General features: G+C 48.4%; 2 long non-coding RNA genes across 2 annotated transcripts; one reads left to right on the top strand and one right to left on the bottom strand.

Annotated features, from left to right (window-relative positions):
* The first annotated feature begins 2,453 nt into the window (after positions 1 to 2,453).
* On the top strand, positions 2,454 to 6,071 carry LOC148775315 (uncharacterized). The gene is made up of 3 exons (XR_016039068.1): positions 2,454 to 2,714; positions 2,823 to 2,899; positions 4,251 to 6,071. It is a non-coding gene; the product is annotated as an uncharacterized LOC148775315 (long non-coding RNA).
* A 4,361-nt stretch (positions 6,072 to 10,432) lies between these two features.
* Positions 10,433 to 12,865, bottom strand: LOC129535205 (uncharacterized). Its single transcript, XR_008681550.2, has 3 exons — positions 12,678 to 12,865; positions 12,252 to 12,294; positions 10,433 to 10,564 (listed from the first exon to the last, which is right to left on the bottom strand). It is a non-coding gene; the product is annotated as an uncharacterized LOC129535205 (long non-coding RNA).
* Positions 12,866 to 19,313: the final 6,448 nt, after the last annotated feature.

Raw genomic sequence — 19,313 nt, 5'->3', positions numbered from 1 at the left:
GTGAAGTCCTGTCCACAGACGTTTCACTCAGATTTTAGTCCCTCTCCCTTCTTCTCAGCCCTCTCTCCCACAGCTCTGGTCCCTCATTTCTGTGGAGGGCTCCCCTCCCACGTGTACTCAGGGCGAGGATCGCAGACACAAAGCCCTGTGCAGCCAACGCTCGATAGATCAGGGTTAACCTTTAGCTCTTCCGATAGGTTCACCTTTTCTTTGGGGGGTGGTTAGTTCTAGAAGGTCTTGCAGGTCTTCATAGAACTGGTCAACTTCAGCTTCTTCAGCGTTACTGGTCAGGGTATAGACTTGGATGACTGTGATATTGAATGGTTTGCCTTGGAAACGAACAGAGATCATCCTGTCGTTTTTGAGATTGCATCCAAGTACTGCATTTCGGATTCTTTTGTTGACTGTGAGGGCTACTCCATTTCTTCTAAGGGATTCCTGCCCACAGTAGTAGACATAATGGTCATCTGAGTTAAATTCACCCATTCCAGTCCATCTTAGTTCACTGATTCCTCGAATGTTGACGTTCACTCTTGCCATCTCCTGTTTGACCACTTCCAGTTTTCCTTGATTCATGGACCTGACATTCCAGGTTCCTAGTGGTCTCTCCTCACTGTGACTAAAGACGTTGAACATTTTCTCATTTGCTTATTTGTCATCAGTGTATCTTCAAATCTTTTGCTACTTTAAAATATTGAGTGGTTTGTTTTCTTCTTGTTGTTTGAAAACTTTCAAACACATATTCTGGACACAGATCCTTTGTCAGATATATGATTGGCCAACATTTTTCAAGGGCAGAAAAACCTTCTTTTGTACACTGCCTGCCTCCCCCCACCCCTGGCACCCTCACCAGTTTCTGTTTTCATTTTGTTCCCTGCCAGGCGGCGCTAGTGGTAAAGAATCTCCCTGCCAGTGCAGGAGATGTAAGAGATTCTGCTCAATCCCTGGGTCTGGAAGATCCCCTAGAGGAGGGCATGGCCATCCACTACAGAATTCTTAGCTGGAGAATCCCATGGACAGAAGAGGCTGGTGGGCTACAGTTCATGGGGTCGCAGAGAGTCCAACATGACTTAGCACGCATGGATGGGCATGGAAAACATTGTTTTTAGCAAAATTCAGGTCTTTCCTTTTGCAGAGACCATTTGCTCTCAGATTATTGCATATTCCTTCTAGTTTTAAGAGTGCTCAGAGTTTGTCAAAGAGAAATACCCCGATCAGAACAGAACTGCCTTGTTTGCATGTAGGGAGGACATGTGGGACAGTAGTTAAATAACCATGAACCTTGTCAAGGGCCGTTGGACAGTCTGGCTGGAACCAGGCAGCTTTGCCTGCCTTGAGCCCTCAGGACTATTCTGTGAGGTTGTATTCACGTCCTCTCCTTTTCATAGAGGAAGAAGTGGAAGCTTAGAGAGATTGCGAGATTCACCGAATGTTACAGCTAGATGGGGCTGAGCAGGAATTGACTGGTTTATTTCACTTCAGTATCCGCCACTAGACTCTTTCCCAAGCTTTATTCATTTATGGATGAACCGTCAGAGCTGCTGCCACATGGAAGATCATTCATTCATTTGGATTGGCCAAAAAGTTCATTTAGGTTTTTATGTGATATCTTATGGAAAAACCAAAAGGAAGTTTTTGGCCAACCCAGTCCTAACACACACGGGGACACACTTTACTACTGTCCCTCTAACTTGCAATGAAGCCAGCTCTGGGCTGTAGCAGAGCTGAGTTTAATCCTGCTCTTACCACCCTGCACAGGCCACCTGAACTCTCTGAGCTACAGTCTTCTCATCTCTAAAATGGGGAGCTCAGGCTCAGCTTGATTGACAGAGAAATAGATAATGGGAATAAATTAGAGGTACAGGGAATTCCTGGTGGTCTAGTGGTTAAGACTTCGCTTTCAAATGCAGGGCATGTGGGTTCAATTCCTGCTGAGGGAGCTGAGATCGCACATGCCTTGTGGCCTAAAACCAAAACATAGAACAGAAATAATATTGTAACAAATTCAATAATGACTTTTAAAGCGGCCCACATCCCCCCAAAAATCTTAAAAAAGATTAGGAGGCACATTTGCAGTATATTTTCAACATTATCAGTATTAAGGGGTTTCTTAGCACTTTCCATATCCTCCAGAAATTTACAGTTAACATTGGAATGCAGACTGTGTCCTAGAGTTTGAGGCAAGATGACACGGCCTGTTACTCTCTTTGGAGCAAACACATTTGCTCTGTGTTTTTGCTTACTTGCAGAAATCATAATGACAGTGTAACATCATACTTAAGGGTACAGATTTTAAGGTCAGAAAGATCTGGTTTTCTTTCTGATCACTCCATTCACTGCTGTTGTGAGCTTGATCATCTGATCGTGCTCCACCTCGACTGCATTAAACCAGTTCGGGATGCTTTCAGCTGTAAGTAGCAACCACCATAGCAAAAAGCCAGCGGAGACTTAGGTTTTTCTCCTCTCACGTAAAAGGAAGTCCAGAGGCAGGAAGTTATTGTTTTAGAGGCCCTAGAATGTCGGAGCTCTGTGATTCTTTCTTCTTTGTGCTTGCAGGATGCCTGACTGCTTTCCTCTCAAGTCAGGGAAAAGGAAGACAAGTGGAACCAAGGACCTCTTTTCCTTTTGAACACAACAAGCCTGTCCAGGACTCTCCCAGAAACCTTCTGTTGCTGTTTCACTGGCCTGAACTGTGTCACGTGGCCAGAGTGGAGGTGGGTCACATAATGCGTGTAACTGGATTTTTTTTTTTATTAACTACCTGACTTTTCCTACAATATATGCCTTCTGCATATTTTGTCTACATACTCTTGTGTGCTCAGTCACTCGACCATGTCCAGCTGTTTGTGACCCCATGGACTGCAGCCGGCCCGGCTCCTGTGTTCGTGGAATTTCCCCGGTAAGAATACTGGAGTAGGTTGTCATTTCCTCCTCCGGGGCATCTTCTGGGCCCAGGGATCGAGCCTGTTTTCCTTAGGTCTCCTGCACTGGCAGGCAGGTTCTTTCCTGCCAGCGTCACCTGGAAGCCCTGCATACTCTTGGATTACCTGTTAATATGACAGTGATCTTGGATTATCATTTTCTAGAGAGCGGCTACTGGGAAGAAGATTTAATCCGTCTGCCATCAGGATTAATTAAAATTTATTTTTAAATGTTGTCAATTTAGAAAAGTTTCTTCTGGCTTCACAACACATTACTGTGATACAAATCCTTAGGATTTTTGTGTCAAATTTGGGGAAATATCTGTCAAGTTTTTTATATATGATCTCTAAGATTTTAGGCAACGTGTGTTTCCTAGGGCGGGGATGGATCTCCCCAAGTGACTAGTGGTAAAGAATCTGCCTTCCAACTCAAGGAGATGCAGAAGACTGCGGGTTTGCTCCCCGGGTCGGGAAGATCCCCTGGAGGAGGAAATGGCAACCCACCCCGTGTCCTTGCCTGGAGAACCCGTGGAGGGAGGAGCAGGGCAGCGGAGTCAGACACGCCGGGGCGGAGACAGAGCGTTTCTTGCATGTTACCTCTGTCACTGTCAGGTTTCTTTCTCCCAGGAGACCGCGTTGCCTGTCCCTCTTTAGTAGGCTGTGATGGTTAATTCTGTGTCAGCAGGATCACGGGTTGCCCAGATATTGGTTCCAAGCTGTTTCTGGGAATGGCTGTAAAGGTGTTTCCAGATGGGATTAGCACTGAATTGGTAGATTCAGTGGAGCAGCGTGCCCTCCTCTGTCCGGGTGCGCCTCATCCAATCCCTTGAGCAACTGAACGGAACAGAACGGCAGAGGAGGAAGAGTTGGCTCTTCCCGACTCTGGGCTTGAGCTGGGACACTGATCTTCCTGTCCTGGGCCCTCCTGTTTCTCAGGCCTTTGGACTCAGCCTGGAACTATACCCCTGACTCTCCGGGGCTGCCAGCTTCTAGACAGAGAATCATGCAACCTTTTAATCTCCATAACTGCATGAGTCAATTTCCTCATAATCTCTTCCTATACATCCATATCCTATTGATTCTATTTTTCCAGAGAATCGTGATTAATAGAATGATTAAAAAACCCAATAGCCTAGTCAATACTTTTTTTTCAAAGTTCTCTCTTGCTTTCCCTGATATCTCACTTATACTTGGACAGAGCATGCACCAGAATTCCAAGGTCAGGTTCCATCAAGTATAATAGGAGGTGGAGCGATAAGGGGGAACTGCAGCAAACGTGGCGCCCGCGCATCTGCTGTTTGTTGAGCGCAAGGCTTCCTTCCCTCTCAGGTGGCACTGGTGGTGCAGAACCCACCTGCCAGCGCAGCAGACTCGAGACGCAGGTTCCAGCCCCGGATCCGGGAGATGCCCTGGAGGAGGACATGGCAACCAACTCCGGTATTCTTGCCTGGAGAATCCCCGCAGACAGAGGAGCCTGGTGGCTTCAGTCCTTGGGGTTGCACAGAGTCGGACACGACCGAAGTGGCTGCACACACAGGACTTATGACAGGGTGCCTGCTTTTCTGGCCGTGCGGGGGTGTGTGTGTGTCTGGTCTTTACCTGCTTTTCTGGCCGTGCGGGGGTGTGTGTGTGTCTGGTCTTCATCTGGGACCGGCCAGCTCCGATGACCACTGTTTGTGTCCTAGCACACAGTCCCTGCCGTTGTTGGATTTGGTGAATGTGTGGCAACTGCACCAGGGCATAATAGCTCTATTTGCTTTATGGAAATTTTGGCACACTGTAGGTATTGCATATTCTACATCAAAGCTCACAAAGGAGTTATGGGGCGTGGAGGTGCACACAGCTTCTGACACTGTCGAGCATACCTCTGAGGCCTCCAAGCAAGGCCTGCCTCTGGGTGTGCTGTGTGTTTGCTTCCCCTGCAATGGAAATGAAATAGCTTTCTCATCTGATGTTGCTCAAGGGAAACGCATGCCTGGAAAATGATCAACAGAGAAGAGAGTGCAGACAAGTAAATAAACAGTGTAATGAATATAAGATGAAACGTGAACTCAAGCCAGCTGTCAGAGCCTTACCTTTTCCTTTCATCCTCTGTTCAATAATTGCACAATTACAACTTGCATAACTGATTCTGTGTGCCTCTTGGCCTATAAGTAGCTACAGTATATGATGCATTGTAGATAAGGAGGGCAGGGACAGTCATGGTTAAACAAACATGTTCTGACATATTAATAGAAGTAACTTTGTAAATAGCATCCGAATTCAGATTCTACCGATACTGGTTTTTCCTGACCCAGGCGAACTCAGGGGTGTGGATTTTAACAGTAAGTGCCTTTCACTGAGCGCCTCACACACGCCACGCGCTGGGGTGAGAGGTCACTGTGCTGCTTCTAACCCGTGTGACACAGCTGCCGCGGCACACCGCGCCCCACTGCACAGAAGGGGGCACAGAGATGCCGTCAGGAGCGCGACGGGGAGGTCGCGCTGCCTCTGAAAGGTGACTGCCCACCTGTGTGCACGGAGGGCCAGCCAAGGACGGGCAAGGGTGGCATACAGATACCCATGTGACGTGACGTCTTACTTCTTGCGCCAGGATTAACATGCCAGAACACCAGTGTGGGAAGCCCCCCCAGCAGAAGTTTGTGCGTCTCCCCGCCGTCCCGCCTCCCTTCGCTTACGCGGCACAGAGCTTCTTTCATTAGGTGACTAGGACGGGCTGTTGAGCACTCGCCCGGGGTTGTCAGGGGCCTCTGGTTTGGAAGTGGCCTCTCTCAAGCCAGGAGTGAGACCCAGAGAGGACATCTTACAAGCTGCTGATGAGGCCTTCAAGTAGCTCCCACGGCGAGAAGGGCTTACTGTGTGTGATTTTTTTCAAGCAGTATCTGCAGATTCTGCAGATAAGTTGACTTGTTTCTGTCTGCTGTGTGCCTTGTACGGGCACCCTGATTGAATCATGACTGTTCACTCCCCGGTGAATCGGCACCAAGGGCCTCTAATCAAGTCTGGCCATTGTCCACACAGAGCTCATTAATGCTCTTTTGGTTGAAATTTGAAGGAAAGAACAACCATTAGGTAACTGCAATGTCAAGGGAGACATTTGGTTTGAAAAGTCTTGAAAACAGCCTTATTAAAAAATAAAGAGAAACCAAACCTTCTAGGGCATTTCTTTTTTGAAAAAAGTGAGTTGAGTAACTTGGTTTAAAACAAAGAGGAGAGTTTCTGCCTTTCCAGTTAAGAGCAATCTTTAAAAGTCATCCAGAAAAAAAGTTGGCTCTGTTTTCTGCTGGGTGGGAGAACAAAAGCAGCAAGGGAAAGTTTGACTTGACTTCCTCTACAATTTGTTTATATCAGCGGAGCAGAAAGACTCTGAGAGCTCAGCTCGCCACTTCCTGAATCAAGAGAGAAAATGCCCCAAGTGTTGGATTCATTGAGAAGTGCAAAGCGATCAACAGAAATCCTGCCTGACTGGAGGGGCCCGGGAGGCACAGGAAGAACCTCTCTCGGTTCAGTGCTAGCTTGACAGGATAACTGCAGAGTCCCAAGTCACCGCGCATCCCCCAGTCCCTCCCAGTGGCCACAGAGAGGCAGCCTGGTGGAAGGTGCAGGCTTCCCTGGCTGGTTGCTATGGAGCTGGCTTCCTCCAAGACAGAACTGTCAGTCGATCCAGTTCAGAGACAGCAGTTGGCAGCAGTGGAAGAGCACTGAAATTGCAAATATTTACTTGGGGGAAAAAAAAATGTCCAAGTCAGATGTACCTGAGAATGATAAGGTTCTGTTTACTTCTCCAGGTAGTAGCCAGGAAACAGTCAAACCAGTTACGTAGGACGTTTTCTTTTTTTGGTCAGGTATGAACTGAATCCCTGGCAGCAAACTTCACACAGTGTTAGGAGAGAGAATTTCTTTCTCTCTAGGTTCTCCTGGGCAAAGTGCCTGTGTTCCCCCCCTACACACACAGACACACACACTTAAAACCAGTTCGACACACACTTTTTAAAAGCACCAGTTCGACACACACACACACTTTTTAAAAGAACCAGTTCGAGGCTGGCTGAGCTCATTCAATTATGGCTGCGAGTTTCCTGCCACCTTGTAGGCTGGAGTGAGGACTCAGGATTTAGATGAAAAACCTCAGGCTGCTGTCCTCTAGAAGAACTCTCCCTGGTGTGGTTTCCTAGGTTGCCTCTTTGTAACTGATTCCGTTGAGGTCTGCCATCACTGGCCTCTTGGAAGAGAAATTTGAAATCAGTGGGTGAAAGGGCTGAGAAAAACAGCTGAGCAGTGAGTGTGCGTGGCTGAGCCCCAGCGGGAGACCACGCGTGGGCCTTTGGAGCACTGGAGGGGATTGCAGCACGCGTGGACGGTAGCAGCGAGCTGGAGCACAGGCAGAAGGGAGAGACGGGCGGGGGAGGCGCCCCTTCCCCTGAGAGGCCGGCCAGCCTTCGCTGTGTGCAGCGGGAGGACACGCCAGTAACGGGGCTGTGTGCAGCGGGAGGACACGCCAGTAACGGGGCTGTGTGCAGCGGGAGGACACGCCAGTAACGGGGCTGTGTGCAGCGGGAGGACACGCCAGTAACGGGGCTGTGTGCAGCGGGAGGACACGCCAGTAACGGGGCTGTGTGCAGCGGGAGGACACGCCAGTAACGGGGCTGTGTGCAGCGGGAGGACACGCCAGTAACGGGGCTGTGTGCAGCGGGAGGACACGCCAGTAACGGGGCTGGCAGCCATCTGAGTAATGGGCAGTGAGACGCGCCGTGGTCTCAAACCTCACGGGTCCTTATTGGTAGTTTCTCTTCCCATTGGGAGGGCGGGTTTCAGTCGTTCTCTTGTCTAATTCCTGCTTCCCGCCAAGCTGCTGTTTTAAAAAAAAAAAAAACTTGGGTCATCGTTTGAGAGCTTCAAAGACCTTAGGGTGCAGTTAGCTTCCTCTTGAATTCCTCTGACAGTTGGTGAGCTATGTGTCCAAGGTCCTTTCTGTAAGTAGGGCTGAGGAAACTGAATTTTCTGAGTGTTAAGAAACAAAAGTCATGTTTTAACAGCACTTATACTAGAAAATTTGGAACTTGCATTCTTCTAGTTTGTTCTGTTCAATTCTGTTTTATTGGCATCTGAACATGTCAGAGTACAAAGGGTTATTATATAAAAAGGACACTTGGATATTCGTCTTAAAGGTTCCCTTGTACTTTCATAGAATGTTTACAAGGTTACTAAGTATGCTTTCTCATCACTATATTTTAAATGGCTTGACTATTACTCCCACATTCCAGAATCATTGAAACTGCTTGAATGGAATGGGGATATCCTTTGTTCCCCATTGATTTGGAAACAAAGAGGCAGAAAAAAGTTTACTTTGCTGCTGAATGCCATATGCAGATGAACGTATCATCCATTAAATTAAACCAAGGATCTGAAGACTTTTTCAAGTCTTGGAAACAATGCTCATACAGCTCTAGTACATGTTAGAATTTGCCCTCCAGTTTTCATTTATTCCATTGTGTTTGGGTCTAACATGGCGTTATTGAAGTCACACACCCAAGTCTTCAGGAATAATATAGAGTAATCTGGAGAAGAATAAGTTAGTAAGTAAGTGTGTTCAGTCGTGTCCAACTCTTTGCGACCCCATGGACTGTAACCTGCCAGGCTCCTGTGTCCATGGGATTTCCCAGGTAAGAATACTGGACTGGGTGACCATTTCCTGCTCCAGGGATCACACTGGCATCTCTTTGGGTCTCCTGCATTGGCTAGCGGATTCTTGACCATTGACGCCAGCTGCGAAGCCCAATCAAGAGCAGAGAGTCAACATCAAAAAAGACAGAAGTTGCTGTGCTGTTTCTTAGGTGGGAAACACCAGACGGGCATAAGTAGGCAGTGACCTCCGCTCGTTTTCCCCCGTCTCCCTCTTTGCCGGTCTCTCTAGACCCGCGGCTCCTGTCTTTGCACTGCGATGTTCGGACTGGGTCATTCTGTGCTGGGGGCCTCTCCTGGGCATTGTGCGCTATTTACCAGCTCCCCAGGTCTGGACCCACTAGCTGCTGGCAGCACCCTCTCCACAGTCATGACAGGCAACCCTGTCTCCTGTAACGGCCACATGCCCCCAAGAAGGACGGGGTGGGGGCGGATTTGGGTGCCTCAGGTTGAGAACCACTGTTCTAGAGCAACCCGCCCACAGACCCTGTTTGGAAGAGGAAGAGAAAATTAACCTGGTGCTCAGGCAGGGAGAGAGAAAGGTCACGGATGCCACGGCAGTGACCTTCATCAGAATCGTCGAGTTAGAACTGAGAGCAGGAGAGAAGGAGCAGGAGCAGGAGCCAGGGGGCTTCCCAGCCAGCCCCTCACCCTAAGGGAGGGGCGCAGCAGAAAGTGCGAGCCAGCGCAGTCAGAGGCCACGCTGAGGCACGTGGCTGCTGGTGCTTTTCCTGCTGCGTTAAGCAGTTCAGGACTCACTGTCACTGTGGCCTCCGCCTGCTGAGCATCTCACAGCGGACAGAAGGCAGTGTGTCTCAGGGCCCGTTCCCTTATGATCCTGAAGTGATTAATATCCACTAATTCAAACATGGGATTGTACTATTCCAGTATGCTTCAGGTGCAGACAAGTACTCTTTGACTCCACTGTACGCGATGCCTAGAACAGACAATTCGTAGAGTCAGAAAGTACACTGGTAGCGGCCAGGGGGTGGACGTGAGGAGTTAGTGCTTAATGGGGACAGAGTTTCAGTTTATAAAGGTGGAGAATTCAAGAAATGGCTGATGGTAAGAGTTGTGCAATGGTGAGAATATACTTAGTGCCCCAGAACGGTACAGTTAAATATGACCAGGATGCTGCTGCTGTTCAGTCACTCCATCGTGTCTGACTCTTCTGCAGCCCCATGGACTGTAGCCCTGCAGGCCTCTCTGTCCATGGATTTCCCAGGTGAGCACACTGGGCGGGGGGTCGTCACATCCTCCTCTAGGGGGTCTTCCTCACCCAGGGATTGCACCTGCACCCCTGCACGGGCAGGCGGGTTCTTTACCGCTGAGCCCCCCAGGGAAGCCCCATGGTTAAAACATGTTTGTTTACATTAAGTGCTTTTTACCACAATAAAAAGTGTGTTTTAAATGGGCCTGTACTATAGTAATAAAGTACACATTTTATGAGATACTGTGAGAATAATAAAAATATATCACAATGACATGAATATGGCTACAGAATCTTAAACCTTGTCTTAATAAAAGATGTATCTATTTTTTCCTCTGATGTGTAGTCCACACTGACTTGTTTTTTTAAATTAACTATTGAAAAAAGAGAAGCAGTGTCCAGAACCACACAGCCTCGGTCCTGTACACACAGTAATAAAGCCATCAGTGTTCACCTTTAGTGTTTTAACTTTAAACTATGAAGTGTTCGGAACACAAACTATGAAGTGTTCGGAACACCGTAACGAGTGTATAGAATAAACAGTACAGTGGTCCTGTACTTACTGTCGAGTTACTGGTTTCCAGCTCTCCCATTTCAGAGCCTTTACTGGTCCGTCCTTCTGGCATAGAACACTCTTGCGTCATTTAACGGCACGGCTCACTCCTCCCTTCTCTCCATCCAGGCTGGAATGGCGTCTCCTCAGACAGGCCTCCCGACCTTTCTCTGCAGTGATGCAGCTACAGAATGGACTCTGAAAGATGAGCGAAAAGCACCCTCCATTTTCCTGGGACACTTGCCAGCCAACCCTGCTTTCATTTTTTTTCCGGCACTTATTGCATGTAAATATGTATTTGGTTTACTTGTCTGTTTGCTGCAACTGGAATCTAGGCTGTCCCTCCTGAGGGTTTGGTTTCATCTGCTAGTCAGTGCTCGGAACCGTGCCTCGTACACAGTGAGCACTCAGTAACCAGCTGCTGCGCGAAAGTGTCATCTGGGCAGACTTCGTGGGCACAAGCAGGCTGGCAGTGATTCGGTGTGGGTTGATGAATTCTTGCACTCTAGTAAATGACCTTTGTCTCTTCAAGGGTAATATTTAATATTTAATTAGTTTGGCTTGACAAGTTAAGTATTTCAAGCAGTTAATCATTTATTCATTTAAAATAACAGGTTGTTTTTAGATAGAAGTCTAAGGAAGAAATAAAAATGGACTCTCAGCCTGTTGACCAAAGAAGCCTACTGATAGGCTTAATAAAGCCTACTTATATCTTAATAAAGATACATCTATTTTTTTCTAGGATAACAACAAAACAAATGATAAAAGTACATGCTTATAGTTAGAAACTTGAAATTGTATAGAAAAGTAGAAGACATATAGGATAAAAAAGTAGAAGACACTCCCCTCTGTACTTTTCTGGTTTCTATCACAAAAAGAGACCCTTACAACCAATTTCTCATGAATTGTTTCAGAAAATTTTTCTGTGCCTATAGGTATACGTTTACTAGCAGAATATTCATTATCTTAAGGTGCTTTAGACACACACACCCCACAATAGCTTCTTCCCCAACCCTTGCGTAGTTTGTACTTAGATATTTATTTGCTCAACTATATGTTGACTATCCTTCTTCCTCCCAGCTCTACCTGCCTAACCACCACTCAATCCCCAGGGCTTGGCACACAGTACGCCTCATTACCCATTCGTCGAGCCATTGGTTAAACAGGTACACACTCTCCAACAGCAGGTACTATGCATTTCTTAATGTACTTTCGCCAAAATAGAGTTCTTACACCATTAGTGAAGCTTCTTGAGATTCGTGTTCAGAACAGTAACAGATTTTTAAAAACTGGTAGAATTCTACGCGTTTTCAAGTGAATTATGTCAGGTGATCCTCAGGCAGATCTCCTAAAGTGATTATTGTCATTTCTGTTTCTCAAAAAATAAAGACCCAGAGATGTCAAAACCCAAGGATAGATGAAGACTGTAACATTAGGGGAAAGTTCTAGGCCTCCATGCCCTATTTATACTTCGAGACACCTTCCTTTTTCAGCAGTCTCAACAGAATGCTGTGAACGTTTGAGCAGAGCTCTAAATACTGACTGTGTCTGAATAGTCTGTCTTGTCACAAAGGTACATTTCACGTCTCTAATTAGCCCAGCAGATGAAGCAAAGATTTGAAGACTCACTAAACACTAACAAAACAAAAAAGCAAGCACAAAATTCCTCTACCACAAGAGAAACTTCTTGACAGTGTAAAAAAAAAAAAAACAAATCCACCTGGCTTCTAAGAAGCAGGCCTGCAGCTCAGTCAAAACACAGGAAGTGAGTTGTAAATGGCACAGTGAATAAAACAGCTATTTTGGGGGGTGAAACAGAATCTGGTCTCTGATCTTTAGATGTCACCTCTCAAAGTGAGGAGGGCCTGTGGAGGCAAATGCTCACCCACTGGCTCCTTGTTCGAAAAGCAGCAGCCAGCATACACCTCCTGAGAAAAAAAGATTGAATTACACACTGAAAACGGGTAAATTTTATGGCATGTAAATTATATCTCAATTAAGGTGTTAAAGCAGAGCCTAAGTAACAATGAAAAGTTGTTTTCTTTTGCCAGCAGTCAGCTAGTACAGATTCGGGTGTGTGTGTGGTGTGTGTGTGTCTGTGTGTATCGTGTGTGTCTGTCTGAAAACTGGTCTGTGAGTCCAGAGCACACCAGGATGTGGAAGACTTAAAGGTTAGTGTTTTATATTATGCAGAAAACATGTGCAGAGCCAAGGAGGTGAAAACAGCGCTTTAGTAAAAAGACAAGGGACTGGGGTCTCCGGAACAGTAAAAGCAGTTGAAAAGATGAGCCTTTTGTCCCAGAGGCGATACCTGGTCCTCCTACTGGGGCGAAACTGCAGACGGTAGAAGCTTGCCTCCCAGTTGCCTGTTGATTCTGTTCCCTTGCAATACAGGCTTGTTCCATGTGCCAGGGGTCAGAGATTTATGGAGGCAGAGTGCACAGGGAATTATTTCCAAAAGAAATAATGCCAGGGATCGTGAGAGGGGAGGAGAGATTAACTTCCAGGACGGGGAAACTGGCTGTAACGTCACCCGGTACTGCACGCCGCGAGAACTAGCAACTGACGAGGGAGCCTCAGGCTCTCCTCCGTGGGGCCCGGACGAGGGCAGTGGGAGCCGGGGGCGAGGCTGGGGGAGCGGGGCCCGCGCGGGCCGGCCCCTGACTCGCGGGACGCGCCGCCGGCCGCCCTCGCCGGCCCCGCGCGCCCCCTGCGGGCGGGAGGGCCACAGGCCGGCCCCGGGAGAGCCGGGAGCAGCCGGCCTGCGAGACGGAGCCTGCGCCCCGGGGACTCCGTAGGCCGGCGCCGCACGCGCCCCTCGCACGTTGCCGTGAAGCGCGGGTTGAGCGCTGTCAGTGAGAGCCCAGTCGGGCGCCGCCAGTGGCTGCCTTGGGGGAAGAACAGTGAGGAGTGAGTGGAGCGGGCGCGGAGGGACGTTCGGGGCCTGATTTCCCGGATCTGCTCCTTTGGGAAGAGTCATCAGGCGGGATTGCTTCTCGCGCGTCTGCTCCCCTGTGTGTGGACGTGACTCACTTTAAAAACGTGTGCCAGCATGCTCCCCTGCGCCACCTCCCTCGGTCACGTCCCACGCCAGGTGAGCAAAGGGAACCAGGATCCCCGTCCTGCTGAGCGTCCCCCCCGAGCTCCGGGGCCTCCAACACCCCGCGCAGCCCAAGGCCTCAGCACCCCGGGTCCCTCCTCTCTCGTCCTGTCGCCTCCCCCTCCAAGGCAGGTCCCAGGTCTGTCCGGTTCTCTCCGCCTCCACTGACCTTCTGAGTCAGCGTCCTGTTTGGCCGGGCGATGCCTAATGGCCTGCTAATGGGGTTTCCTGCTCCCTCTTGCCTGACCCCAGGACACGCCCCTCCCTGCGGCTCCCTCTCGACCTCTGCCCCCATGCCCCACACTGTGTTCCCTCACTTGCTGGGGTTTCTGCTTCTCCTGCATCTCTTTTCAAAGTTGCCCCCATCCTGACCCTCCCTATTTCTCTTCTCTACTTATTTTCCTCCAGAGCACTTAAGACTCCAGGGACGTGGGTCATCTTCGTGTGTTCACTGATGCTCCCCTCCCCTAAATTCCACGTGGGTGCAGGACTTTTTCTTTTTGTCATGGCTGTGTCCTCACTGCTCACGTTTGCGCCTGGCAGATAGTAAACACTTATAGGTTATTAATAATTAATTGAATGAAAAGTACATGCTAAAGATGCAAGTGCTCATCAGCTGAGTGAGTGAGTGATAATTAATAGAGCATTGCCAAAGCCATTACATCGAGAAAGATGTAGAGTTACCGTTGCAGGTCTGAAACCGATCCAACCTGACCTGCAGTATATATAACAGATACCATCTCTAGTCACGTGGAACTTGCAGTCTACTTGGGAAAAGCAGCTGATCCAACAATCACAAAAAGCATCTCATTACAAACTCGGGACTGCTAGGAAGAAAAGGAACATTCTGAGAGTGTAGCTCCCTTAGAAGTAGGAAGGCTTCTCAGAGGAGGTGGCATTTGTGCTGAGATGAGAAGCTTTGGATGGACAGGGAAGGGGGAGCTTGGAGACAGGAGAACATCTGTGGCAGGAGAAGCTTCCAAGGCAAAGCCCAACCCCCAAACTTCTAGTCCAGTGGGTGCGGATTAATCATTTGCATCTTACTGCTCCAAGATCCTAGTGAACCTCGGAACTTGATTTCTGCTACGTACTATTGAGCTCAGGTTTTGGCTGCCAGGATGGGTGATGATTGTGTCTCTTTTCCTAAAGGAGATGGGAACCACCTCCAAACTCAGGAATCTGATTAAATACTGGAGGCGTCAGGGTTTATGCAGCGTGTGGTTGTATTTTTACATCCTCATCCTTTTTTGTTTTCTTCTTTTTGCAGTCTTGACCAACACTGCATGGTCATTAAAATTTAGAGCTCACCCTGGGTTAAGTGGATGATTTCCTGGAAAACAGCTGGTTGAGCTTCCCCCTGCTTGCCTCTGAAATAAACATCCCTTTGGAGAAAGGCTTTCTTCAATGCCTTCCTGCTATCTTTTTTTTTTTTTTTCTTTTCTTTCAATTTACATTCCTATTTTGCTTGACTTCTCAGAAGAAATCTAGAAGAATAATCACTAAAATAACAGCCAAAGGTTACTATGCACTTTATAGCATTCCCAGCCCTGGGAGCTAGGTACTATTCTTATATTAAGAGATGAGGACCTGAAGCTTGGAAAGCCATGTGTCCCATATCAATTAATAACTACAAAATGGCAGAGGCGGGCTTTATGTCCAGACCCGTTGTCTCAAGAACTCGTGCTTTTAATCATCAAAGTCACAAGGCCTCCTTGACCCCAGATTTGAAAGTCTCCTCTTAACTTTAATTTCTCCAGCTGTTAGATGAGGGCGTGGAAACCAAGGTTCTAAATCTTTCAGTCCATGTTTAGACTAGGGGGTTGGTACTTTATCTTGCAAAGAAACCAACTCTGGATGATTTGTGTTGAGCAGAGTTTAATGGGCTGATATTGAGTCACAAACAGGTGGGGAACTGAGAGCTAAGGGAGAAAGAAAGAAAAAGGGAGGGAGACGGGGAGACTGAGGGCCAGAGCTGTCCCGGGCATCCGGGGAGCAGGCAGACGTCTCAGAAATACTCTCCCAGAGTGGGAGCTGTAGCGTGCCCTCCACCCTGCCTCACGGTGGTGGAGATGGACCGTCCCGGTGTCTGCCTTGGCTGTGGATTCATCCCTTGGCTAGGAAAGGGCTGGGTGTCTTGACAGTCCCGCTGATGTGACTCAACGTGAGCCGGGTAATTCCTCAAGGACAATCAGGGCACTGTAACCCAGGCAATGAGAAAGAGAAGCTGGGCTCCTCCAAAAAAACTGACCCCCTCTAACTTCCCAAAAGATTGGAAGTGAAAACTCCATTTGGTCTCGATTAAGGCTTTTGCTTTTTTTTTAAATATGCTATCTAGGTTGGTCATAACTTTCCTTCCAAGGAGTAAGCGTCTTTTAATTTCATGGCTGCAGTCAGCATCCACAGTGATTTTGGAGCCCCCAAAAATAAAGTCTGACACTGTTTCCACTGTTTCCCCATCTATTTCCCATGAAGTGATGGGACCAGATGCCATGATCTTTGTTTTCTGAATGTTGAGCTTCAAGCCAACCTTTTCACGCTCCTCTTTCACTTTCATCAAGAGGCTTTTGAGTTTCTCTTCACTTTCTGCCATAAGGGTGGTGTCATCTGCATATCTGAGGTTATTGATATTTCTCCCAGCAATCTTGATTCCAGCTTGTGCTTCTTCCAGCCATGGGGTCGCAAAGAGTCAGACACGACTGAGCAACTGGACTGAACTGAACTGAACTGAAGGCTTTTGCTAGGGCTTCCCTGATAGCTCAGTTGGTAAAGAATCTGCCTGCAATGCAGGAGACCCTGGTTTGAATTGTGGGTTGGGAAGATCCTCTGGAGAAGAGATAGGCTACCCGCTCCAGTGTTCTTGCTTGGAGAATTCCATGGATGGAGGAGCCTGGTGAGCTTCAGTCCATGGGGTCAAAACGAGTCAGGCACAAGTGACTGACTAATCCACTCGTGGGGGTCCTCCTTCGCGACCCAATTACTTCCCAAAGGCCTGCGTCTCCTAACACCATGACCGTGGAAATCTGAGAAGGGAGGACACACAAGCATCCAACCCATAGTGCAGCTGGGGGCCGAACGTCACCTCTGTGGCTGGCAAATCTGTGGTAGATTTATGCTCAGAGGTTAAAGCATCTGCCTCCAATGCGGGAGACCCGGGTTCGATCCCTGGGTCGGGAAGATCCCCTGGAGAAGGAAACGGTAACCCACTCCAGTATTCTTGCCTGGAGAATCCCATGGATGGAGAAGCCTGGTAGGCTACAGTCCACGGGGTCGCAAAGAGTTGGACACGACTGAGCGACGGAACGGAACAGATGGCAGATATCTGGGTGCCACTGGGCTTCCCCACGTGGACCCCCGAATGAAATGAATCTTCCAATTCCACACAGGAGCAGAGAACAACTCCCCCATCCACGAGGAGGCAGGGAGCAGAAGACAACTTGGTTCTTCCCCAGTTTCCCTACGAGGTGACCCTCTCCTCTAGGAGGGGCGTCGGGGAAGGGCAGGAAAGACCAGGAGATAGGCGATGGGCTCTGTCCCTGTGGATGGAAGCACCAGTGAGGGGAGAAGCCCCTTTTCTTTCCTGACCAGCACCAGGGGGCCTGGGGAGAGTGTGCGGGGGTGTAGACCCCGCGCTGATCACCATCAGAGAAGCGAAACTTCATATTCTTTGCAGCTATCTACCGATTACATTTTCACAGCAGCGTCTAGAAATATTGCCATCACTTGGGACATGACACCAAAACACCTGGTTTTGAAGAGTGGAACATTTTGTCAAAGGACTGTGAAAGTTCTCTTAAAATAGAAACGTTAAAAGCCCCAGAAACAAAGGTATAATAGTTATCGACCCGATGACAATCAAAGCCGGTTGCCTGACACCTAATGGACCGACAGGAGAACAGTGAGGTGTGAGACTCCGCGTTTGATTTTCTGCTCTGCTCCTTATTTAGCTGTGTTGGCTGAGGCTTGTTGATGTCTCTGGACCTCATTTCTCCAACTTCCATTCCATAGGTTTTTTGGTGAAGATTCTGTAGAGATAAAGAATATCAAACTCACAGACCACTTCCTGGCGCAGAATAAGCTCTTAATAAATCCTAACTCATGCTCCTATTGTGGTTTTTGGTGATGATGGTTAGGGTCCCCGTGTTGCCATTCTTTCTGCTCATTTGCATCATCCTCTGGTTGTTTGTGCAGCAGAGAAACCCCGGGACCCAAGTTCAAGTCCAGGTTTCGGTACTTACCAGCAAAATCACTAGACCCCTTTGAGCCTCAGTTTTCCCATCAGTCGTGGGTAACAGACTCGAAAGGCTTCATTTGAACTTGGAACAGGGATTTTTCCTCCCTTGGGACATTTTTTCCTTCATCCCTTTATTTGTTAACAAGTGTTCAGCCAGGATCTCGCTCATCCGCCTGTCCTCAGGGCAGCCCCGCCCTGCCCCTCCCGGATGCGCAAAGTTCAACGAGCAGGTTCTGCGAGCCGGGCTTTCCTGGTGGCTCAGTTCAGTTCAGTCGCTCAGTCGTGTCCGACTCTTTGCAACCCCATGAATCACAGCACGCCAGGCCTCCCTGTCCATCACCAACTCCCGGAGTTCACTCAAACTCATGTCCATCGAGTCGGTGATGCCATCCAACCATCTCATTCTCTGTCATCCCCGTCTCCTCCCACCCCCAATCCTTCCTAGCATCAGACTCTTTTCCAGTGAGTCAACTCATTGCATGAGGTGGCCAGAGTATTGGAGTTTCAGCTTTAGCATCAGTCCTTCCAATGAACACCCAGGACTGATCTCCTTTAGGATGGACTGGCTGGATCTCCTTGCAGTCCAAGGGACTCTCAAGAGTCTTCTCCAGCACCACAGTTCAAAAGCATCAATTCTTTGGCGATCAGCTTTCTTCACAGTCCAACTCACATCCATACATGACCATGGGAAAAACCATAGCCTTGACTAGACGGACCTTTGTTGGCAAAGTAATGTCTCTGCTTTTTAATATGCTATCTAGGTTGGTCAGAAAGTGAAGAGGAACTCAAAAGCCTCTTGATGAAAGTGAAAGAGGAGGGTGAAAAGGTTGGCTTGAAGCTCAACATTCAGAAAACAAAGATCATGGCATCTGGTCCCATCACTTCATGGGAAATGGATGGAAAAACAGTGGAAACAGTGTCAGACTTTGTTTTTTTGGGCTCCAGAATCACTGCAGATGCTGATTGCAGCCATGAAATTAAAAGACGCTTGCTCCTTGGAAGGAAAGTTATGACCAACCTTGATAGTATATTAAAGAGCAGAGACATTACTTTGCCGACCAAGGTCCGTCTAGCCAAGGCAATGGTTTTTCCCGTGGTCATGTATGGATGTGAGAGTTGGACTGTGGGGAAAGCTGATCGCCGAAGAATCGATGCTTTTGAACTGTGGTGTTGGAGAAGACTCTTGAGAGTCCCTTATACTGCAAGGAGATCCAACCAGTCCATTCTAAAGGAGATCAATCCTGGATGTTCATTGGAGGGACTGATGCTAAAGCTGAAACTGCAATACTTTGGCCACCTCATGAGACGAGTTGACTCACTGGAAAAGACTCTGATGCTGGGAAAGGTTGGGGGCGGGAGGAGAAGGGGACGACGGAGAATGAGATGGCTGGATGGCATCACCGACTCTGTGGACATGAGTTTGAGTGTACTCCGGGAGTTGGTGATGGACAGGGAGGCCTGGCGTGCTGTGATTCATGGGGTCGCGGAGAGTCGGACACGACTGAGCGACTGAACTGAACTGAACTGAACTGAACTGAGGTTGGTCATAACTTTCCTTCCCAGGAGTAAGCGTCTTTTAACTTCCTGGCTGCAATCAGCATCCGCAGTGATTTTGG

The sequence above is a fragment of the Moschus berezovskii genome, chromosome 15 (assembly GCF_049115385.1).
Source record: "Moschus berezovskii isolate FMDL1 chromosome 15, NW_MosBer_1.0, whole genome shotgun sequence".
NCBI classification, from domain to species: Eukaryota; Metazoa; Chordata; class Mammalia; order Artiodactyla; family Moschidae; genus Moschus; species Moschus berezovskii.
This window is presented reverse-complemented; position numbering and strand designations above follow the sequence as displayed.